The sequence below is a fragment of the Camelus ferus genome, chromosome 8 (genome assembly GCF_009834535.1).
Source record: "Camelus ferus isolate YT-003-E chromosome 8, BCGSAC_Cfer_1.0, whole genome shotgun sequence".
NCBI classification, from domain to species: domain Eukaryota; kingdom Metazoa; phylum Chordata; class Mammalia; order Artiodactyla; family Camelidae; genus Camelus; species Camelus ferus.
This window is the reverse complement of record NC_045703.1, coordinates 2807758-2833376: the sequence shown is the minus strand read 5'-3', so window position 1 is coordinate 2833376 and position 25619 is coordinate 2807758. Positions and strand designations below refer to the sequence as shown.

Below are 25619 nucleotides of genomic sequence, written 5' to 3'. Positions count from 1 at the left end.
ACCATTGTCTACCAAATGGTTTAAATCATATAATCTGAGAGTCATTCTTGATTCTTCCCTTTGCCACACCCCTCACATCCAGTCCTTGAACAAGTCCTGTCAATTCTGTCTCCAAAATATATCTTTAATCATCTCTGCTGTTCTATCTCACACCTGGACTACAGCAATAACAGCCTAAAAGGGCTCTCTGCTTTCATTCTTGTTCCTCTATTATCCATTTTCCATACAATAGCTGGAAAGAGAGGTTTAGAAATGTAAATCAGATTATGTTACCTCCTTGCATAAAACCTTTCCAGGGCTTCCCATGCCTTTAGAATAAAACCCAAACTCCTACAAATCCTGTCTCCTCGGGTGTGAGCCTCTCTCCAGCCTGATCTTCATGCCCTGGTGCTTGCACACCAGCCCCCAGTCACATTAGTCTTCTTTCTTACCACTTGTTAATTTTTTTCTCTGTCTTATCTATCACTGTATTCCCAACTCATAGCATAGTGTGTGTATGTGTGTGTGTGTGTGTGTGTGTGTGTGTGTGTGTGTATCACAGAATACATGATGGGTAGATATTTGTTAAACCTATAAACTCCTTAATGCTTACTGTATTGTCCTGCAAATTATGAACCCATGGGAATGGCAACACAGTAATGGAAATACCAACAAGGTCATCCACATCCAGAAGAATCAGTGTTCCCCACCTGATTCCAGTAGATGTGATATTATTAAATGTGAGGTGCCACAGGTGACTCTGGAATTTATAGTTATTTTTTCCTTTGGAGCCATGGTTAAGCAACCTTTTGTTTTCTATCAAGAGAAAAACCTGGCAGCTGTCAATATCAGCGGAGTTGCACTGTAAAGTTCTCCAAAGACCTTACCTATGACTGGAACTGCAAGTCTCATTTTGGAGTTAGCAGTGATCTGAATTGTATTTCAGAAACTTCTTGATTCCCAGAGGCATTTTTATAGGGTGTTTTGGCCACAAACTTAAAGTTGTGCAATTTTGTAGATTTATGTTTAGTAAGCTTCTAATTGGAGTATTGATTTTTAAATCTCTATAACTATTTATTTTAGATGCAATGAAGCGTTATTATCAATAATTGAAACTCAGATAACAATCACTAAATAAATTACAAAGAACATCTTATGACTTGAGATAATTTTTATTGCATTTACCATCCACTAGCCCACAAAATATAACAGTTCCAGTTAGCAGCTGTACCTACAGAATGACAGATTAAAATAAAATATAAAAATTAAAATAAAATAAAAGCCTACAAGTGATTTTGACTTCAGCTATACCTGCAGATTATTTTTTAAATGTGTACATAGTTAATAAGCACAAATCATAACTAATATATGTAATATAGCATTTTCTATGGTGGCCTTTCTTACTCATCCATCAAGGCTTTTAATAAATACTTACTGAACCACTGTCATGTCCCAGGCCCTAGACTAGATTTGGGAGCCCCAACAATAAATAAGGTAGATGATATCTGTTTCCTCTTGGAGTTTACATTCTAGCAGAGTAGATACATAGCACTGCATGACTTTATACGATTTGTTTAATCATGAGATGGAAGGATAGTGTATTGTGTGGGGAAAAGGTAAGGTTATAAATTGAAGACGTCTTGGAAGAAGTAGGACTACTGAGGAAAAGTATGGGATGAGTATACACAGAGGCTCAGGGGCAAGAGAGAGCACGGCTAGAGGAACTGAAAGGAATCTAGGAACACAGCGTGCAAAAAAGGAAAGTGGATGGATATAGTCAAAGGGTCCAGATAATGCAGGGTCTTATGAATCTATTAAAGAGTTTGCACTTATTATAAAGGCAATGGGATTAAATTGGGAATAATGCGATCAGATTGATGTTTTAGAAGGTCTTCTTTGGATGAATTGTGGAAAGTTGATGAGAGGGAGAGAAGACACTAGGTGAGGAAATTGCCAAAAATAAAACCACTTTTTAGTCAAAAATATAATGGGGTAAATTAAAATTAAAAATAAAATGCAATGACAACTCCAGACAGATGGTAAGGTTCACAGAGCCAAACTTGGATTAAAATGCATAAAATATATAAAATGTGATCTAATCAAATGCAAGATGTATGCTAAATTCATGTTCTACTGAAATTTAAGATTCTCAAGGAAGGAAATAGAAAAGTAGAGCAAGTGAAGCCACATTAGCACAATTACTCAGTGCCATCCCGCGTAGCCGTATAAAGTATATTTTCCTTTAGCAGAAAAATCCAAATGGTCACTGCTGCAGAGCCTCCAAACACAGGAATGCAATGGTGTCAGTGTTTGCGGCGCTTCTCAATCAGCACCCTTGCAGAATTAGCTCCTCATTCCACCTGATACATAAAGCCCATTATAGTCCTATTGTTCTACAGAGAATCCAGGGTAAAATTATTTTATCCCAGATAATTATTTAAGGAGGTTATATAATGAGATGCTTTTTGTTCTTTTTTTTGAACAATGTCACCAGTTACATAGACCTTCACCTTGAACACCAGTGACATGGTGTTTAGATGTCCTGGTTTAAAATGTAGACAATTTATTATTTCCCTAAAAAATTTTAAAACTGCATACTTTAACAATGTTAAAAGACAACTATTTTGATTTGTTCCTCTTACCACTTTATTCAACTTTCTCTAAAGAAAGGAGAAATACTTGAAACACACCTTCAAACCTGCACAGATAAACAGGGCAAGCTTCTAACAGTATGAATTGAAATAAATTGTTAAGTGCATGTTCAGTTCCAGATTTTGAAGCAAAAATAACTTTGAACATTTTGGGGCTAGAATTAACAAATATTATAGAATTTCCTTCCCACATTTGAAATTTTAATTTCATAGTATTTTCAGTCCTCTGGGCTGAAACGAGGACCAGATAATATTTTAGCAAAAAAGGTGTTTTGTTTTCACGCTTTCATCCTTGCAAAAATAACCCAACTAATTTAGTTCTAACTTTCAAAAAATATTCAGTTTCATACAGAAATCAACTGTGTAGTTCTCAGGCCAAAAGGAATATTTATCAGAAAACTCTGAAGCAAAGTTTTTTTTACAAAAATATATTCTTCCATAAAGTTTTATTCTCAGTCATTTTTGACATGATGTAAATGAATTACTGTATTATTGCCTGCTAGTTGTCTCATCTTTGATTTGCTAGGATTTTATAAGTTTTGTTTGTATAAGTTTTGATAATTTTAAATAAAAAACATGGGACCAACCTTAAATATTATAATTATGAAAATAACAGCAGTTCACATTGATGTGCTGACCTCATAGTGCCAGACTCTGGGCTAAATGCTATATACACATCATCTCTTAATTGTGCCACTATCTTAGGAAGGACATATAATTATCAGCCCCAATTAATAGGTAAAGAGACTAATTCTAAAATGGATTAAATAATTTGCACTGAACTACTGTGTTAGTGTGTGATGGAGCCAAGATTCCCCTGCCCTCTGCCTCTCTGACTATCGGCTCACTGAAAAGTGGCACCTCCTTCTGAAACAGCCTCTGGCTCTAGTAGCCCCAGTCAAAACAGTCAGAGAGAAAAGGAAGAAGAACAAGGGTAATGAAATACTATCATGTATCATAGTAGGTATGAAAAACTGAAAACTCAAACCCTCTGATAAATTACATAGCCATGGGATTTAGCCATTGTGTTATATCTATGGTGGATTAAATCCACCGACTTAAAAACCAAATGAAAATCATTGATGGTATTTTAATGCTGGCAAAATGTAACAGCTTAATGATAGCCCTATGTCATCTTATTGTGAGGATACTTTGGCCCAAATCTCAGGCCATCAGTGGCCATTCTGAAGACTGAATCAGCACAGAAAATATGCTTTATCCAGTTTCCTTTAAGGTTTTCACTCAACCAGCTATTCTAAGCACCTCCTCTGAGAGGATACTGGCATTGTCTTAGGTGCTGGAATGAAGGACATTCAGGTGAGCAGTAAATGATCCTGGCCTTATGGAACTTAGTTACTATACATAGAATCAGGTGAATAAAACAGGTAAGGGAATGACAAAGTATAGATTGCCAATAATAAAATTATGTATTAAGCCCAATGGGATGTGAAGGAGGGAACAGTGACTCTGCCATGAACAGTGGCCTATAAAGCACACATGACTTGCTCTGGGCTGAGCTCTGACTTTTTCTCTTTCCACTCTTCCCTTTGCTCACTTCGCTTCTACCATGTTGGGACCATGTGTCCGTGTCTTGAAAACTCTGCACTTAGGGGCTTTATATCTGTTCTGACCTCTGCCTGGACACGCTTGGGCCAGCCTTGTGCTTGGGCAGCTCCTTCTCATCTTCCAGGACTCCACTCTAACACCGCCAGCTCAGGCGAGCCTTCATGACTCCTCTTACTAAAGTGGTCCTCTTTCATTACTGTCGGTCAGAGAACTTCACATATCTTTCACACTAAAAACAACCTGATAATAGAATGTAATAATGAGTTCCTGTTTATACATTTTGAGTATGAGGTAACTATAAGCATGATTCAATATGCATACCACAGAAAAGTGCTTTGGTTTGGGGCATCAAGGACTTGATGATCAGGGTTCATGTCCAAGCAAAATTGAAAACTTCAGCTACTGTGGGGGGCACGCCTGTGCACTGCCTGAGAAGTCAGCCCCAATTCTAGATTCAGATGGGAGTTGGAAGGCAATGGAGAGGTCTATTGTCACCCGATTGTATCTGAGAAGGTTTGATTTGGGTACCAGAATCTACTTTCCTAGCATTTCCCAAAGACTCTTCTAGCCAACCTCCTTCTGACTACAGTTCTGTCTTTGACAACATCCCTATGGGATCATTATCTAGACACCACTCCAACATTTCTGATAATCAATAACTCAGGGCTTCAAAAACATGTATTGATTTTAGGTGCATTATATCTTGATGTTCTTCCAAAATTTAACTGAAATTAGCCCTCCCATAAACTTGGAACCCTCTAATTCTACTCATAAATTGAAGCCTATACCTCAACACTTCTCTAAGTCTTTTGTTTCACATTATAGCACATATTCAAATACATCTCCCACTTTCTAAACACAGTTCAGTTCAAATTTCTTATCACCACAATGAGTCAAATCATCTTATCACAAAGGAAATATTAAGAGATTTAGATCAAATTTTGCTTTGAAATTCACATATTTGATGTCCACTGAAAATTCTTTATTCATTTATGTTGTTATGTTTAAAAAAGAGAAGATGATAAAAGAAGAAAAAGGGGAATTTGTTTGGAATGATTTGTTCTAGGTGAACCCTTTCAAGATAACAATGAGCATCACTTTCTCTGCCTAGTGCTAAGCTAATAATCTTTTTAAAAAACTTCTCTGGAATTTATCAGTGACAAGGTCATACTCATTTGCTTGAAGTTTCCAAATTTTTTCCTCCCCCCACCTTTTTTTTAAACTCAGAAAAATCTTTCCCATTTGTGGTTTTCTAGCAAGCTTTTGTCAAAGGTTATCAATTGAGGCTCTATAGTCATGCCTGTAACTTATTTTGGTTTCGTAGGATGAAATTCACCTAGCCTAGAGATTAGGATTCATTTAAAGAATCTCAGTATTTCCCTACCATCTTCTCACATTTACCTCTTCGTCATTTTTAACCTTTCCGATTTGCAAGTCATTCTCCTTGAAGACAAAGACAAAAGCAAAATAACTTGTGTAGTTTTACTTTCTCTGTGTCAGCTGTCAACTCAATCTCCTTCCTCCGTAACAGAATAATATAATATCTGTGTAGAGTCTGAAAAATCCATTTTGCTCAGCATTTGTCTAAAAAAAAAAAAATACACTCTTCGAAGAAAAGAAAGAAGAGAGAGCAGATTTTCATTTGTATCCTGAATGTATGCACTGATTTGCTTTTCCCATTGGGTCAGTTATGGGAGAGTGATCAGGCACCCATCTGCTTGGTGTCAGGTATTGTACTGAATACAGATGATAGAAGAGTAGAGACTGGACATCCCTCCTGCTTAAAAGACTTCATGTTTCAGTCACTGGATGTATGTTGGAGTCAGGGCAGGGCGGCAGATCAGAAAAGTAAACCAGCAAAGAGGATATAGAGCCTGGGTGCCAAAGAAAGGACACTTTGTCAACGCTAATGCTTGGGGTGGAGAGACTGTGCAAGAAGAGTCAGGCCAAGCTTGAGGAGTCAACCTCTGAGTTGAATCTTAAAAGATAGCAGGAAATAACTTTCTGGACAAAAGGAGAAGGGTCAGGGTGGTAGAGATCATAAATGGTTAAAGAGAGCATGTCTGTTTAAAAATCTTCAGGTCCTGGCATCCGATGAAGCTGAGAGGTGCTGAGGTGTGTTCTTTCTTAGTAACACTTTCTTTAAAAGTACAATTTTCAGATAGTTTAGATTTTCCCAAGTCTTCATTTCACTTTCATGCATGCCTGTCGAGAGCTTGTATATAAGAAGTGATTTAAAACTTTGTGCTAGTCTTGTCTTGTGCACAGCAAATGTATAACTCCTTCTGAGAAGCATCTTTCTTCAAAGGCTTTGCACAGGGAACATCTTCTGTCCTGGAGTGCCCTCGTTTCATGTGTTTTGTTATCTCTTATCCTAATACATTTGTCCCACTGTTTATGGAACAGAGGGCTTTATATGAGAGAATACTGGAATTATTGAAATCTTGGCTTTTAAATAACTAAGCTAGCAGAGAAAAATAAATAATGGAAAACAGAGTTCATAGTACAACAAACACAGTGCTACCATAATTATTTATTCATAATATTTCACGTTGGTCTAAAAAGTATCTTTTGGTTGTTCCAGATTATCATTCATAGAAAATGATCTTCTCAGATAGATGACAGAAAAGTTCTTCTGTTTTCTTCATAAAATTTAGATGATGCTTACCAATTAAAATGGCATTGGGCTAGTAGCCTTCCTTGAATTCCTATTAACACACGTGAGAAGACACTGAAACACACATGCCTGCACCCACCCTCATGCGTGCGCATGCACACACAGACGCGCACATGCACACACACAAGATGGGAAGCCTCTTTATGCATTTCCCACTTTCTTTTCACAGTCATACCATCCCTACATCCCTTCAAAAATGTAAGTCTTTACCAAAATAAATTAAAAATAAAATAGCTCCAATTGGCATTGTTATTCTGCCTGAGGCGGTCAGTGTGGCACTTCCCCAGATGTGCTCCTTCGCTCCTGTTCAGAGACAACAACTCCTAGGTAATAACTCTACTGGAAGAAGGCAGTTCACATTGTTTGACCTTATGGTAGCTGTGGAAACTGCTGTCCAGGTCACTCCAACCCATGAGTATAAAATGACATCACATTCATTTGTATGCCTCTGTTACAATGGCTTGAAGCCCTTTCTTTTAATGGTTGGGTGTCAAAACAATTCCTCCCTCAGAAATTATCCCACCAGAATTATTCTGAAATTATTTCTGGACCCCTCAGAGAAGGTATATATAACATGTGTTCACCAACAAGTTCTGTCAAATGCCGCCCCTCAGGGCATCTTCCTTGTTGCTCTTGTCTGCTACAACTGTGCCCAGTTGAGGTCCTCCACCTTCAAGTCCACCTAGAGAAGCTTCACAGGTGGTCCTGTTCATGTGGCAGTCATAAGATGCCTATGTTTATGTTGAGGGTCTAAGCAAAGATCTCTATGTTCTCAAACCCTCCAGAGAATTACTAGGTTTTATGTGGCGATGAAGAAAAAGGCCCCTCTATTAATGTCTCAGCCATAGTTAGTCAGTCTTCTAAGCTGTCCGGTTGTCAACCATTACAAAATGCCTTCTTTCAGCATCAATGCTCTGCTCTGCTCTTTTTCTCATATAAGTAACTTTCAACCCTACCTACAAGGAAAGACTCCCCCCACCCCCCCCGCCAATCACTCATTTCCATAGGAACAAACAAACAAGCAACAGTTCTGACAAGGTCTGTTTTAGTTTATGCTCTACAAAGAAACATTTCTTCCTGCCTCTGTCCTATTTCCACCCTAAAATGCCTGAATCAAACATATAATACCACACACCCACACACACACACACACACTCCAACAAAAACAAATACAAATTGCCATGGCTACATTACCAACCAGAATATTTGATATTATCAACAGTAAATTTGAATTCTTAGTTTTCCTCAAGAATATTAATGGGTATATGACAGATAGTATTATCTAAAAAAGGGTCACAACTCTATCTGCCCTCCCACATGTTCTTACAATGTGATTTTGCTACTCCTCCCAACGAGAGACAGGTCTCTCCTTGAAGTGGGTGGGTTTGTGACTATAGCAGAGGTAACACTGTTGGTTTCCAAGGATAGCCAGTGAAAGATGATACTGTTTCCACCCGATTTTCTTGGGATGTTTACTCCTATGACCCAGCCTGTATATTGTGAAAAAGCCTAAGCAGCCAGTGGAAAAGCCCGTGGGCAGAGGAACCAGGGTCCTGGTTTACATCATGGCTGAGCTCCCAGCACCAACCTGTCTGACAACTTGAAAGTGGATCTCCCAACCCCCTGCTGATCTACCCCTCCACGTCCCCCCGACTTCTTACACAAAGAGCAGAGATAATCTGTACCTGCTGACCTTGTAATTGCTGAGTTCAAAATTGCTAATTTGCGAGCAAAATAAATGATTGTGGTTGCTTGAAGCCACAGATTTGGAGGTGATGTGTTATGCACCAATATATAACTAAAACATAGCTGGGTACCTGGAAGTGGGGTGCTCCTGTAACAAAAGTCCTAAATGTATGACATTGCCTTTGGGATTAGTAAGTATAAGCTGCAAAATCTCAAGGACAGTTTGTGAAAGTTCACAGGGCTTTAAAGAGAGTGTCAGCAGAAGCCTAAAGAGACCAGAAGAAGTTACCAATGAGACCTTAAAGATCAGTGGGAAAAATGTTATTGGACACTGGAGGGAGGAGGACCCTTCTTATGTCATGGCAGAAAGTTTGACAAAAGTGTTGCCTGAGTTAACGAGGAAAATAAGAAATCTCTAATGAACTTGATGAGCCAGTTAAGAAGATTTCCAGAAAAAGTATTGAGGGTACCACCTGGCTTCTTCTAGCTGCCTAGACTAAAACAAGAGAGATCAGAGAGGAGCTAAGAAAAGAACTGACCCGTTTGCAAGCAAAATTTGAGGAAATGTAAATGATCCAGGGCTTCTGGGGGGTCCCAAAATAAAACTGTTTCTCATTCCCATCTCTCCTGAGGGCAAACCGTTCTCAAATTAAGAAATTGATCCTGGTCAAAATCAAATCAAGGATGGTCAGTAAGATCCTTTATTAAGACCTTTGAAAGACTTAAGGTGATGCCTCAGAGTTGCCCCTTACCTCCATATTGAGATTTTTCTCCACCTGTTGGTCTCATATTCAACTTCTATCACATATCTGAATGCAGCCAGCCCTTCCTGAATGCATACCATGTATACCGCTCTGGGAACACTCTATACCAGTTCACTTATGTCTTTCAGTGAGATAAGCATCAAGTCTTACAGGGGCTCAATAGATGCTCATGGATGCTAATGAAGATGACTTAGCTTGTGATCATCTTAAAGTGTCCCTGCCAAGAGCTTTTCAATTTGTAGATGTGGGAGCTATTTTTTTTAAGTTTAAAATTGTTATGCAGCAAGTGTATAAATGAAAAAGGTATTAGCTTTATATTTAGATTATTTAGATACTTCTGATGATTTCCCTAAAATAGAAATTCTCAGTGGAGTGGATAATACTAATGATAATAAAAATACTTACAACTTACCAGGCGACCTAGTACAGCATTATTTAGCTGTTCAATATTAAGGAAATAGGTAAATTGTATTTTAACCACTTGCTTGACTATTTAGAAGTTTTTTGAGGTACAGAAATATAATAATTTAAAAAGCTTTCATTTGTAAAATGTGTGGGAAAAAAAAGACATTATAATATTATTTTCACATGTAACTATAGCTATGAGAAAATAAATATACCGAAAAGAAAGCATCAAACCAAAAAACAAATACCGTGCATGGATGAAATAGTGAAAAGGCATTCAAGCCATTCCCCAAAATGATGTAACTATAGATGGTTTTGTTAATCTTCTATTCCTCAGTCATTTCCCAAATTTCTAAAATATTTGTTATTATATTCATAGTAGAAACACACAGCATGCTGGTTTTTATAAAAACTGAATGATTTGATGAAACCTCAGCACAAAGCCAAATTGGGGCTTTCTGGCTGTTAGTTGTCATTTTGGGATTTCAGGGCAAATAAAACATAACATTTATTTTTCTTCAAAGAACTTTTAAAGTATGCCTAGATTAAACTGGCTTCTTCCTTTTATTTTATTTTCCTACTGTTCCTTGGACAAAATTTTAAAATTTTCCTCCTAAATACGTCTTATTCATCTTTCTACGTGTATACCTAATTAGCACATGCCGCAAAATGGCTCTTCCATAAATGTCACTCCCCAACTACATGGATCCTTTCTGGTTACTCCTCAGTTTTCTCACAGTACTATCTTGTGTCCTGCAGTATTTGGGGAGACAGATGCAATTTTTTCTCGAATGTCCTCTTAAAGAGCTGTTCTTCTATGATGGTTTTGACTACCTTCTCTGTGTAGATAAATCCCTCATCCCTTCCAGTCCTGCATTTCTCAGGGTTTTGTTAATATCTTCACAGGACATGCTTATAGATTGAAGATGTTATTATTTCTCAAAACTACATGCTGATTTTCCCCCCATAGTATGCAAAAAGCTTTCCTCTCTTTCATATTTGCCCATCAATCATAACCAGACTACTCCAAAATTATTTTATTTGCTTCTTCCAATGTATCACTAAGTTTTCTTCATTTCCCTCATTTCCTGCTATCCCAAGAGTAAAAGTGAAAGAATGTTTTGTTTGTTGCAAATGAACAGCGTAAGTACTTACCTCTTGCATAGAGTAGGCGTTCAGTCAGACCTTAATTCATTTCACCCTTCTCTTCCTGATCCTTTGCTGTTGTTATGCCAAACAAACACACACTTCTTTCCTTCTGTTCTCCTCATTGTGGTCAGACTAAATCCCCACGGTCACAAACGTCTTTCTCATCTATCCCTTTGTCACTATAACTCTTCATCATAAATCCCCACTGACACTATTTTTTTCTCTGTCACTAATGCAGATGATTGATCTGAAGTTGTAAATTCTCCAGTAGCCAATCCTATCAACTCACCTGATACTCCATGATCAGGCAAGCAAACTTGCTTTCAGTCAAACCCAGAAAATTATGTGAAAATCCTGGGGAAAAAGAGAGTAATCTAGGAGAATTAGTGATCTGGAGTTGTCAGTAAGAAAAGCTAACATTTAAAAAGTCATTTAATTTATCCATTGACAATTTTGCTTTGATTTTGTGTGGTTGTGTGTGCCTATGTTTGCCTGGTTTTCCTATTTAGGAGGGCAGGGAAGATGTAGCCATAGGAAGAAAAGAAAGACCTATGTGAGCAAATCTGAAAATATAGGTTTGAATACTTATTGCAGATGAGTATAATGTGCGATTCCCGGTTTTTAAACAAAACTGATGAGTAAGTAAATGAAGTACTCAACGATACACTGCACTTAAGTACATGTAATACTTGAGTATGTATAGAACAGAAACTAAACAGAATATGCAGAGCAATGCAATCAGTTTGTAAATAAATACAAAACATGTTAAATCTTGCTCAGATAATCAGGGGCAGACAAAGTAAAACAAAAGCAATTGCCATTTTTTATATTAGTTTATCAAAAATTAAATTATATTACAAATGTAGACAAGGAGGCCATGAAATTATCACCCTTCATTCCTTGGTAGTGGCAGTATCGATTGGTATAAGATTTGGGAAAGCAATTTGGCAGTATCTACTGAGAGTAATAAAATATTTTCAACCTTTGAGCCAATAACTGCATTTATGGGAATTGTTTTGGAAAAGTAATCCAAAAATAGAAAAATATGCATTTTATGACAATATAAAAAAAAGATAACAGCTAATACAACTGCCCTCAATTACTCAATGGAAATTATGCCACAAGTGAAAATTAGTGTTACAAATACCATGCTGTAGAAAATAAGGACATATGGAAACAGGTATGCTTTATTTTTATACTTTTATTGCATTTCTTCTGTAAAAAAGAAACCTTAGAACACACTCTAGAAACCACAGAACACAGAAAAATGTAACAATTAAAACTGTACTATCCAGGCATAATTGCTATTAATAATATTTTGCATTTTGTTCCAGGAAAAGATGGATAGTTTGTTAGATAGTTAGAAAGATACAGATGCGTAAACAGATATTAACACGAATATATAACATAACTATAATTATAAAGTTTATAGTTTGCTGTTCATTGTGTAATACTGATACCAAGTGAGAAGCAACACAAAATTAAAAATAAAACAATGATAAAAATAATTAGGGGAAAATATGAGGGGTACTGAAACATATTTACACTGGATTGGAGTAGTGGAATGTGGTTAATTTTTTTTCAGCTTTGCAAAAATTTTGGTTTTTTGCTTTTGTTTTTGAGGATTCAATGAATGTTTGTGATTTTGACTACCCAGATTCATACACCCTTCTTGTTTGGAGGAGTATCCCAGAGTAAGTGGGAGGTAGGGTCTCCTGCAGCAGATGCTGAGAATGGGCAGCTGGTACCTTCCCCAACTGCCTGGCATCTGATCCGTTGGGAGTGTGACAGAGGCAGAGCCCACTAGACTTTCTTGTCCATGACTCTGAGACTTGGGGAATGAGCAATATTGCAGTGACAGCTGGGTGAGTTTAAGTGATTGTGGGAAACAGAGATACGTTCATGTGTCCAGGGGTAATAATACCAGTAGCTGCAAATTAATGAAACTCTCCTTGTGGGGAATTTTGCCTGTGTCATACCTTGAGGTCTGTGGATGAGCTTCCAAGAGCTATGAACCTAACAAAACCATAGGCCAAATATATTCTGTACATATATGCATTTTCCTTTGAGAAGAGTCCCAGGCCTCCTCAGATAAGCAAAGGATTTTATGATCCAGGACGGGCCAAGAGCCAAATGAGTCAGCATTACAGAGGCGCCCTACCCACTTCTGACTTCCATCTTTTCCTTAGAAGATATCTGCACCGCATGTTAATGCTTAACAGGCAGAGGTTGTAATGAAGTCTCATTGATCTATTGTTTTAGTCAACTAATGAATCATAAATTCATTTATTCAGTTACTTAAAAAAAATGTTGCTACTTTCTACTTGCAGGCATAGTTTGGCAGAGGGGTTACATGCAGAGGGGTCCTCAAAAACTTTCCAGGTCAGGGGTACACACAGATGCATGAAGGCATTGCAGTCTTTTTTTTTTTTTTTTCCTGGCAAAGTGGTGAGCTAGATGTCTTACTACAAAACATCTAAACACTCTAGATAAAGTATATATAACATCTTCTTGTGAAGAATGACCTCACCAGATAGTAATAGAAATCTCCTGAGGATTAGAAAGAAAGTCAGGTCCAGTATGTGGGTGAGTCCCGCAGCCACCAGCAATCTATAGTCCTGGGTGGCCCCAAGCTTTGACTTTAAAAGGCATTTGCAGAAGAAGAGAGACTCCCAAGGCCAGTGGAAATCCAATACTGAATTAACACTGGGCTTCCCTGCAGTTATAAATAATTGGATTCCTGGTAGCTGCAAAAATCTCTATTTGACTGATATGTATGAAGCTAAACAAGCCATTTAAACTCTGTATCTTGATCCCCCACCAATAAAATTTTAATAGCAATATTTTAAATTAGCTTTGCAGACGTATAAAAGTATTAACGTATGTTAGTCACTATATCCATGTATGGACAGAATTCTTACATCAGACCAGCTAGTAGGCTCCAAATGGACTACCTTTGTATCAGGTCCTCACCCCGGATCCAAACAGTAGAATACCATCCATTTTATGCTTAAGGGATCACCTGGGCTCTCTTCCTCCTGCAGAATCTATAGGTAGGAATGCCTTAGAAGGAAATATGGAGGGAATTCTGAGGCTTTGTCCAACTAAGATGAATAAAGGGATAATTCCTAAAACCCAGCATTTCCCTCTATTCATAAACAGAGGTCGAAGGGACAATTACCTCATTTTACCCAAAAGAGTAACTTAAGCTTTATATACTCTTGAATTATAACTTTCAAAGTCCAGTAAAATAATAGAAAGAAAATAATTTTTATGCAATAGAGAATGCATTATATGGCTTGATATGTATTTTAATATGTTATATTAAAAATATGACTTAGAAAACTAACCCCAATAGGCTGGGAAATGTGTGATGTGTCAGTCACTCATCTACTTGAAAGCATAAGTGAAGGATAAAATATGTGACAGTAGACTGAGTGGTAAGACTACCTAAAATTTGTATTTCTTTTCTTTTGGGAAAGAGGTAAAGGGCAATGATGAGTCTGTATAATATATTAACTTGATTTAAGACTAATAATTAGAAGGGGTACTTGAATCATATATTATGTTCATAAATATCACAAAATTTGGACGGCTTGCAAGCACTAGCTATAACTGAAAGTATGTTTATGAATGTAGAGAGGTTACAGCTTTGAGTAGGAAATATCAAAATAAGATTAGGCTTTGAAAAATGTAAAGTAATACATCTTGGATGAAAATTCACAGATAATCAGGGAAATGGAGCTCCTGTACTTGGAAAATAGTAACGTTGAATGAAACCTGGGAGTGATCATTACAGAAAATTAGTATGAGATTGCACAGGATGATATAGTGGTTTATAAAACCTGTTTGGGCAGCACATGCAGAGATGACACATCGTGAGTCAGACAAGTGTGTCCATTTATGAAAACCTCAGTGGCAGAAGGATGTCATCATACTGGAGGGAATTCAGAGACAGCTACAAAAATGATTGAGGGGCTGGAAGGGCTGATGTGAGGTGAGATTAAAAAGAACTAAATATGTATGGCTTATCCAAATCTACGCTGCATCACCACAAAATGAAGGTGCTCACACACTGAGGAAAAGGAGTAAACTTTTCAAGAAAGTTTAAGCAAAGGTTATCGGGAACATTCTGAGGAAAACTAAAAATGAAAAAGTTAGGGTGAAATAAGGACCCCCTAGTGGGTTAAGTGGAGAAAATAAGTGTGCCATTTTGGTTCTCTAGACTCATTTTGCAAAGTGAAAAGAATACTGTAATTTAATCTCCCAGTCCTTCAGTTTCCACATCTTTAAAATCAGAAGTAATGATTCCTCTTTGGCAAACTTAAGAGTTTTGACTGGCAAGATCATTTCTAGCCATATTTATTAAAATATTATTTTATAAACTATTTAACACGATGATTAGCATCTATATAAGAGGATACAGATTTTTTTCAATAAATTAATAAGTCGATCTAAGAAATGCACGATATAGTTAATTAAGTTATTATTACTTATTACTTTGATTATTACTTAATAAAATGTATTAAGGGTTAAACATAACCATGCCATAAGAAGACTTGAATTTATTGCGGTTTCTGATATCAAAGAGCTTACAGTATCATGGATAAGTAAACATGCATTCAAGTACACAGGCAAACTATGTTGTTAGCTGCAACAGAGGTTCAGAAAATAAAAAAGGGCAACTAAGATTTGGAAGAATGAAAAGGAGAATGTTTCAAGGATGAGAAGAAGGAAGTGGCATTTGAGCTGAGTTGAAGTGTAGTAGGTACCCAACACAAAGGGACTGGAAGAGCACTCCAGGGATGAAAAGCCTATGAATGAAACCTGAAGGAAAATACAAAACTCATGGCAAAAACCATGAGTGTCCTGGTGTGGCTGAAACAAGAACACAGAAAAGTATGGACAGTTGTGCTGTCACTCATTGGAGAAGGCCCATGGCTGGGACTCTAACAGGAGTTGAGAACATATAGAGACCAACGGTTTTCAAACAGTTTTTAGGCTTGTCAAATAAAATCTTAAACAAGCCTAATCTATGGAACAGAACGAAGCGGTGTTTCTCTTTTGAAGTTGGTAAGAGGCCTGGACTCCTGCCTCCTGCGTCCCTTGGCTGTCCCTTCCTCCCCACTCCCGGAAGACTCAAGGTCTCTCCAAGGACTCCTAGAAACTGCAGTGCAGCTTGAAAGACACAAATATTAGCCAAAAGGGACAAATGAGGATTTTTTAACAAGGCAGTGAAGTGATCGATACAGACCTTTAATGAACTACCTGAGAGAAATGGGAAGGGTCGGGTGCATGAGGGGTGAGGGCTGTGTGAGTCTGGATCGAGGTGGCAGCTGAGGAATAGAAAAGATGTGACTTTGCTATTATAAAGTCAAACAGCAACTCTTCTTGATTTGAAACAAAAACTAGTTGTAAGAAGTAGGATAGGTACTAACTCAGATTTTCAGAATGGTTGAGTGGGACATTATAAAGCCACTAACTGAAGGAGAGTGTGTACTTTTATTTAATACATGCTTTTGGTGTAAGATTTGGGTCTTCCATAGTCTCCTTTAGCATCTCTATTGTACACCAAATCCAATGTACAGTAATAAACTGTACTGGTTTAGAAGTTATAGTTTGATTCAGTTTCTTTTTTGTTAAGTCTTGAATTAGAAAATTCTGTCACCTGCACAAGAAAAGATGTATATACCAAGAATGGGATATCATCTTTATAAGTGTGTTCATTCATTCCTTCATTTGTTTGTTATGTATCATTCACTGATCATTTAAAGTGTTTGGGTACTATGGTAGGTGCTGGGTCATTGAAGTTTTAATTATTTACTCACATTTTGGATTGATTTTGAACCTTCAAACTCCTCTTCCAAGTAATCTTTAAAAATAATATTTTCATATTAATATTTATACACAAATACAATATTCTTTTCTGAACTTTTCCTTATTTTTATATTTTTACATATAAAATAGTGCCACATATTCATGTCAGTTCCAAAATTCTATTCCTAAATCAAAGCATTTGGCCTTGGGTTATTAAATGTACATATATTGGAAAATATTCCAATTAATAACTGAGATTCTAGTTTATATCACTTTTATTGGACTAGTTTTTTTTTTTATTTCAGGCATCTTTATCAAGCCAAAGGCTAAGTTGGCTAATTCTATTTTGTATCAGATAAAATATTCAAGTTTATTTTGAGATATTCTGAAATCTATAACTATTTAAGGGAAATCTATATCCTAAAAAAGTAACGTGATGAGGCTGTTCGTTTCACCTATAAATCTCAACACCAAGACGTTGTCACTTCTTATTTTGTGTGGCTAGAATAATTCACAACAATACTGAAGACTAAAATAAGTTTTAAAAAGAAATGACTACTGTCAACATATTCTAGACTATCTATTTAGAGAGGAATTAAAAATAAAAAGACAGCATTAGGTATGAAAACTCTAATATATGTAAATGCGTAGCTATACCTTTCACATCTCATTTAATCCTGGAAACCTACATGGCAAATAAAATCACCTATTTTATAAGTGAGAAAATTGGAGTGAAGAAGGTTTTACTTGCCCAGGGACACACAGTTAGTAATCTACAGTGTGAGGTTTATAAATTTCCAAGTTCAAGTAACTTTCACTAAAAATTCCCACTACCAGTAAATAGTAAAGAATTCATTAATAAGAATTCAGTATCATTGTCATTGGAGAAGGTGATAAGAATTGATACTTTATTATGAAAATATCACAGTTATCTTTCCTGCCATATCTCTGAATTTGTCATTTACTACTGAAATAGTATAGTGATACATCAATTTGATTTGATGTTTTTCTGCCCATTTTTCAAAGAGTTATCTCTGGGCAAATAGCCTTTTAGAAGAAAATCTTTTAATTTGGATTTCCTGTAGATGAGTATTTGCCAGAAACATTGATCATCTTAGTTATAATGTCTCAAAATTACTGTATAAACTAATCAATATCATCATCTCAAAAATATTATACAAACTAATTAATAATTTGAGAACACACATGTTCAAAGAATGTCAAATTTATTATAGATATTTGAGGGATTGGTCTGTAAACTATTGAGAAGTATTTACACAGAATGTGCATCAAACTAGATCAAGGTAAGGATAAAATATATTCTTAGAGAAGGTAATTGGAAGGCTGGTACATTGACATTAACTGCCTGGACAGTAGTTAATTATTCTTGTTTTTCCAAAGATGCTTTGCCAGGTGACTAAACCAATAAAACAACAAAGTACAGACAATCCCCGGCATATAAGGATTCAGCTTAAGAATTTCTGACTTTACAATGGTGCAAAAGAAATATCCTTACAATAGAAACCATATATCAGACTTTGAATTTTGATCTTTTCCCAGGTTACGATATGCAGTACAAACTCCTGAGATGCTAGGCAGAAACAGGAACCGCAGGTCCCCGTCAGTCACGCAGTCATGACGGTGAACAACCGGTACACTGACAACCGTTCTGTGCACATAGGACCATTCTGTTTTTCACGTTCAGTACAGTAGTCAATAAATTACACGAGATACTCAACACCTTATTATAAAGTAGGCTTCATGTTAAATGATTTTGCCTAATTGTAGGCTGTGTTCTGAGCATGTTTAACGTAGGCTAGGCTAAGCTATGATGTTCAGTAAGTTAAGTTTATTAAGTGGATTTTCAACTTACAGTATTTTTTACTCGTGATGAATTATGGAATCATAACCCCATCATAAGTCAAGGAAAATCTGTAGACATTTCTCTTTGTATAAAATTTCAGAAGTGATTAAGTTCTGACTTAAGTTAAGCTTAGCTCGGTGACTTCTTACCACAAGTCTTTGGTAAATTATTTAGCCTCTTTGTGTCTCTTTCTTCACTTATAAGTAGAGAGAATGTTATTGTCTAATTCATAGAGTTATTTTGAGTGTGAAACTAAACGAGTTAATCCATATGCACATACAGTCCACATGGATGGAAATGGAAGACAGCAAGCATAGCTGAAGCATAGAGAGTAATGGGGAGGGTGACGTGTTAGCAGCCGGGCAGCAGCAGGGCCAGGCCACAGTGCGCTGTGGAGACCGTGCTCGGAGTCCTGAAGCCTTCCCCTAGAGACACAGAGAAAACACTGAGTCCTTTCAGGCAGGGACATAGCATAATCAGATCTACAGCAGAGGACTGATGTTGAAGCTAAGCAAAGCGGTCATGATGAGGATTATTAACTTGTTTTTTTCACTCTGGAACATACCAGGGGATCTGTTTAATCATTTCCCATTTTGAAGTGGAATCTGGATCAAGTTCCGATAAAGAAGCTCAGTTCCATAACTCCTAAAATAGAAAGAAGACTCATCGTGGAGTGTAAGGAAAAGTGTAATCAACAGAAAGGATAATAATGTACACAGACAGAGAAAAGACAAGTGAGAGCGGGAAGCTAATAGAAAAGATAGTGTTAACTCAAGCCATCATACCTAGAGACATACTCTTTTATAAAAATGATGCCACATAGCACATTGTCATCAATGTACAAGGAGAGAAAGAACAAAATTAGAGAATGGAAAAAAATACTGCTCGTAAACATATGTGCATACCAAAATAATCAGTAATAGCTTCTTTACTATGTTTTAGCATCCTGAATCCAGTATTTGTGTATCTGGGGATTAAAAATATATAATTAATAAAAGTTTGAAATAAATGTAATTTGTATTATATTTTAAGTATATATATGTATCACTATATATGTGGCTATGTAATGTGACAGATAAACAGAAAACAGCATAATAAAGCTATTAGAAATGAATTGCATTGGGGTAATTTTGCTCTAAAAGAGGTATTTGGGCTTTCCGAGGAAGAAACGGTCTCTGGACAGCCAGGTATCAGCCAAACCCATAAAGAGCCAAGCACAGCTCCAATCTATCATCTGGAGCGCACCCGTGCTGAGCCCTGTCTCAGCCAAAAGTTGAGTATAAAATGTGCTCCTGATTCCTCTCCAGAGTTTTGCTCTCTGCTTTGGCTGATGTTCATTTAGGTTAGATTGTCACTTTTTTTTTCAGAAGAAGAAAACATATTTCAATATAAAAATGTTCTTGAGTAATTTGTTTAATAAATGCAAATGATTTTAAAGTTCAAATTATAGAGTTGGTCAAGACCCTAGGTAACATATTGCAAAATATCATATTATCTAATTATCTGAGTTATCCAGGAAAGTTCTTTTCTTCCTTCCTTCCTTCATTTCTTTCTTTCTTTCTTTCTTTCTTTCTTTCTTTCTTTCTTTCTTTCTTTCTTCCTCCTCTTTTCCTTCCTTCCTTCCTCTTTTCCTTCCTTCCTTCCTCTCTTTCTTCCTTCCTTCCTCTTTCTTTCCCTTCCTTCCTTCCTCTCTTTCTCTCTTTCCCTTCCTTCCTTCTTTCTTTTCTTTCTTTCTTTCTTTCTTTCTTTCTTTCTTTCTTTCTTTCTTTCTTTCTTTCTTTCTTTCTTTTCTTTCTTCCTTCCTTCCTTCCTTCCTTCCTTCCTTCCTTCCTTCCTTCCTTCCTTCCTTCCTCTCTCTCTCTTTCTTTCTTTCTTTCTTTTCCTTTTTCTCTCCCTCTCTCCCTGCCTGCCTCCCTCCATCCTTCCCAACCTCCTTCTTTCTTTCTCTTTCTCTCTTTTTTCCTTTCCTTGGCTAAACTATCCATGCAGTTGGTGGTTGCCTGTTATTCACAGACCACAGTGCAATGAAACCTAAATTCTGATATTAAATAAAAGCTAATTTATCATTGAGGGATTTTTTTTCTTTTTTGGTTTCCATTTTTATAGCAGGTGCTAATCACCACATGGCTCAATTTAGAGAGCACAGGAGACCAACCTTAAATTAATGTGTTTGCCTAATACTACAATCTAGGCTTTTGCTCTCAACTAATTATTATATTAAGGAAACTAATTATAGGAGATAACTCCAAAACATTTTAGAAATTTTATATTTCCCTAACTGAGGCATCTAATGTTTCTGCAGAAGCCATATCATACGTGTATGGTACTTTATAGATCATAGCGATCATAGCAGTCATAGAGTTTTTATATTATTTTATCTCATTCATTCCTTCAATCTTAATTCTCTCACAGAGCTATTGCATGCTAGCTATATATAAAATTAAAGACGTCCCTGATGTTAAAGAATGTATAGTTTTGTCACTTACACCTTCCATAAACTGTAAAAGGTGCCTCTTATTATCTCAACCTGAGGCTTAAACAGGTTTAACAATTTAAGTGAATAGTGTAGGAATGCTGAGTAAAGCATTCTGAATCCATGACCTGAGTTTCTGACAGCCTCTGCTCATTGGTTCTTCCTAGTAAGCCCCGAATGTACTGGCAAAGCTTGGTTTCTGGAGACAGGTGAATCTGAGTTAGGATCCCAGCTCTGTGTTTTAACACCTGTGTGAATGTGACCAAATTCCATGCCTTCTCTGTGTCCCCATGTGTGTTAGGTACTGGCCAGGCCCACCTTACAAGGCTGTGAGGAAAATTAAATGAGAAGGTGGAGGTGACACACAAAGGGCTGAGACTAGTGTGAGGTGATGGAGGCATTCACTGTGGGTACAAAATTTAAGAAGAGAGTGGCACCAATAAATACATAATATTTTAATCAAATTTTAAAAAATCAAAGTGGGAAATTATGACTTGTAGACCAGCTTCCTGTTTTTGTTAAAAAAAAAAAAAAGGTTTTATCAGAAACATGGTTAGGGCTTGGGTGAGGAAGTGAATCAGGGTCATGCAAGGGCAGGGCTAAATCCTGTCTTTATTTAAAAGTTTGATATTTTATTCATCCTTGTATTAGACAGAATCTAAAATAATTGCCCAAAGATGTCCTTCCCTAATCCCCACAACCTGTGAACATGATGAGCTATCATTCTCGTGATCATGTTATTGTATGTTACGTTATGTTGCTGTGTTGTGTTGTGTTATATGTCACAGTTGGCCTTAAGATAGGAAGATTACCTGGGAGGACTTGATCTAATCACACAAACCTTTAAAAGCAGAGAGCCTTCTCTGGCTGATGGCAAAAAAAAAAGCCAGAAGTCAGGAAGATTCCAAGCACAGGTAGGATTCAATTTGTCGCCACTGCATTGAAGGAGAAAGCCACAGGCAAAGACTGGGGAGCATCTACAAGGAATGAGCATGATCAGCAGGTGCCGACAGCAAGTAGGTGGAGTCCTCAGTTTTAGAACCACAAAGAATTGACTTCTGCTATTAACAAAAAGGAGCTTGGAAGAGGACTGTGAGCTATAATTTGATTTCATCCTTGTAAGATTCTAAGTTGACCCAGGCAAGCCATCACAGGCTTCTGACCCACAGAAACTGAGATAATAAATGGGTATTGTTTTAAGCCATTAAGTTTGCAGTAATTTTTATGCAGCAATAGAACGAATGCAATCATGAATATTTTGCATTAATTTCTATTTTAAGACATATTGTATTGAATTGTCACTTATGTTGATTATTGAGTTTTTTTGCACTCCCTTAAGTTTTGTACTTAGGTAGAGTATCTCATTTATCTCACCCTAATCCTGATCTTGCAATGCTTGGCTTAAAGTAGGCACACAATGCACACTGTTAGCTTGACCCCTGTTGGTTCACAGTGTCCTCTAATTCTAGTCCTGTTGGTAGGGGATCTTCTTAATCTTCCCTATTCTTTCAAAGTTTTTGTTCTCCATCGCCCTCCCCACTAATGGCCAGTGTCCATGCCTCCTTACCTACATCAGAGCCACCCACTCCTGGACTTGCCAGGTGACTAGTTATTAAAGTGGTATCTTAAGGCTATCACTGGATATCATGCCATCTAACTATCTTTTTTAAAAGGCCTCTCCTCCTCCAACAATTTAAAAGTATTTTCCTCCTAGGTACTTGGATATCTTTTTCATCCTTTGGAATGGCACTTTGGATTCACATTAATACTGAAACTTACCCCCAAAGATTTCACATTTCTCTAGCTTTATTTTAAAAATACTTTTGCTAAATTTAGGGGATTTTTGGACAGGTGAGTTTAAGAAACATGAGTTTGGCTATGGGAAGAGAAGAACAAAAGGACAAAAGGGGAAATGGCTAATAAATTTGCTGTCTAATCTAGCATATATTTATCTGAATTGTTAGAGTAACTCTCACTCAGGAGCCCCTAATTTATTACAAAAGGAAGAGAAGGAAAGTAGCTATAAGAATCATTCATAACCACCCATATTAATGACTGTTTTCACTGTGATTGAATCATAGATATTTTATGTCTATAGAAAGTGGTCATTTTTACTGTGCGTGTTGATTCATAGTTGCATAACTAATCGTGACAACTTTATTAATTGCTTATTATCAAGGGTTTTCTCTTTTATTAGAGAACAAGTGACTTCCTTCCCTTACACTGGTGTGTGTATATATCTCTGTGTGATAGAGATTAATGCATAAAGCTTTGCAGGAAACTGCCTCATTGATTTTGTTGCCTTTATATTTGTCTTCCTTAGATGATTTCCACTAACATAGATGGAGGATGCACAGCCCATTTCAGTGGGACACCCCAGGCCCTGCCTATGGTGGTTAAGTCTGGCTTAAATTCAGAGTAAGTAAGAGGTTAAAGAGATATTTTTAGAGAAATGAATGCACTGTATCATTGGTTATTTTTAAAGTCCCCAGTGCAGTGCTTCTTTGATGAAGGCACTTCTATAAAGTATTAATCCTTACTTGTGTTTTGTATACCAATTAGAAAATGCATTGCCAACACTGATGTAATGATGTGCCCTGGAATTTAATTCAGTGTCGTAATGAGTTGTATGTAAGTTCTATCCCTGGATTCATGTGTTTGAATATTCTTATGTTTATTTTCAAATTCCTCAAATCTCATGTTAGCCAATCCACTGCTCTACTGTCTGATTCAGAAATGTTTTTAAAACCTCACATTGTTCCCCCTCCCCATTATTGAGACTTAAATTGATTTTTGAGACTTTTCTGTAGAAAATTCTTCTCTTAAACCTACGTTAATCTAGCAGCATCAGAGCTAGTGATGAATAAGTGAAACCCACCTCAGTTCATGGTACCTCCTTTTAAGGAAAACTCCCCAAAAGTCTTTATTGAAGAAAAGTATCAGATCAGTACCTGAGAGTCTTCTGTGCTATGATAGTGCATTGAATACAAGAAAGCTGATGGGGTAGTTTTAAAAAATGTCCTGACAGAGTCAAGGTGATGGCCATTTTTAGCTGCCCTGCTATCCATCACCTCTTTCAGCCAAGCATACTCCATCATATGCAACAGCCTCATGAATTTATGCATCAAGCTGTGCAGCCAGTCGTGCCGAGGGCGCTGGTGACAAGTGAAATTGCTGTGCGCCTCATTTAGCTGTTTATTGCGCCTGAGTACGTGTTGCAGCTGTCATCCCACGATGGGATGATAGTGCTCGTTAATAGACAAGACAGGCAAATAATGATGGAGGCCACAGCAAGAGATGCTCATCTGCCAATGGGCTCTGAGCAATATCACAAACATCCACAAAGTTTTCCATCAAAAGCAGCTCTGCAAGGAAATAGAGAGGGCAGGGCTGTTCTTCATGGGACTAACAATGGAAATTAAACTTTTGAAAAAAGGGTAGCCCAGTAGATTGTGTAACTTAGGGCTGGCATCTGGGGTTCCACACTGTGCTTCCCTTTTAAAGGAATCACAGGAAAATGGCTACACGCACCCAGAAGGTTTGCTACCAATATTCAAGTTGACTGTATCCCCCCCTACACACCATGGAATTAACCTTAACCCGCTGAATAGTCGGCCTTATTCTGCTGTCAGCCATGGCCCAAGAATTTGCGAATGTTATTTTTCAACTATTTGAAGACTTGTTTCATACATTTAGGATTTGGGATTGCTATCGTTCAATTCTTCTCAGTAATTCAGTGGAAAGTAACTTGGAATAGAAATATTCTATCTTTAGATTTGAATGGAATTTTCTTTTGTACAAAATTGAATTACACTCAAGCATTCATATCTTGGCATATAGGAAAGAGGCTCTTAATAGAATCTCTCCCAGATGAAAGTCTGTTAAACAACTGATTTTCATTTCCTTCCTTCCCTGAGTGCGTGGTGCTTAATCTTATGGGTCTTTTACAGTTGGTGATTAACAAGTGCCTAAGGTGTGGGCTTAAATGTGAATCTTTATGATTTTCCCAACAGGTTATTCATTTTATAAGAATATAGAACTTAAAGAGTTAATTGACATGTTTGATGCAATGAGATGAAACAAATTCTGAGACTCCTTTCAGGCTTTTATACAATAGTAATACCCAAGAGACTTTGAATCCTACGCTTGCTAACTAGATATTATTTTGAGTCTCAACTATACAAACAAATACCAAGGTCCAAGTTGTGAATTCAGGACCAGAAGTAATTACAAATTTATAATTTAATAGAAGAACTGGGAAAACCCATAAGCATCAAAAATTGGAAATAAAATATAGGAATAATCATTAAACAAACACCATTTGGGAAACGGCTTTCTTGGGTATGTGGCCACGGTCTTTTTAGTGGTACCTATCTTACTGTGAGGAAGGACTGCCAAGATTAACAAAGATATTATTATTAATAAGCATGTAAAATATCAGAGAAAGTACTACCCGGGCCTATGTAGAGAGAACACCCTTATTGGAATCCCAAAGCTATAATGATGGAAAAAAACATTTCACTCTTTATGTGGCCTCTTCATTTTAAGGATGAGGAAACCAAATCCCTGAGAGGCCAGATGACCTAGC

The 25619-nt window shown here is 36.9% G+C and overlaps 1 long non-coding RNA gene across 2 annotated transcripts in view; it reads left to right on the top strand.

Moving 5' to 3' along the window:
• LOC106730361 overlaps nucleotides 1–25619 on the top strand; it is an 857488-nt gene that overhangs the window by 730619 nt on the left and 101250 nt on the right. For both annotated transcript variants that reach the window (XR_004321732.1, XR_004321733.1), the window contains one exon: nucleotides 23355–23449. This is a non-coding gene — a long non-coding RNA (uncharacterized LOC106730361). The remainder of the gene's footprint in view (nucleotides 1–23354; nucleotides 23450–25619) is intronic.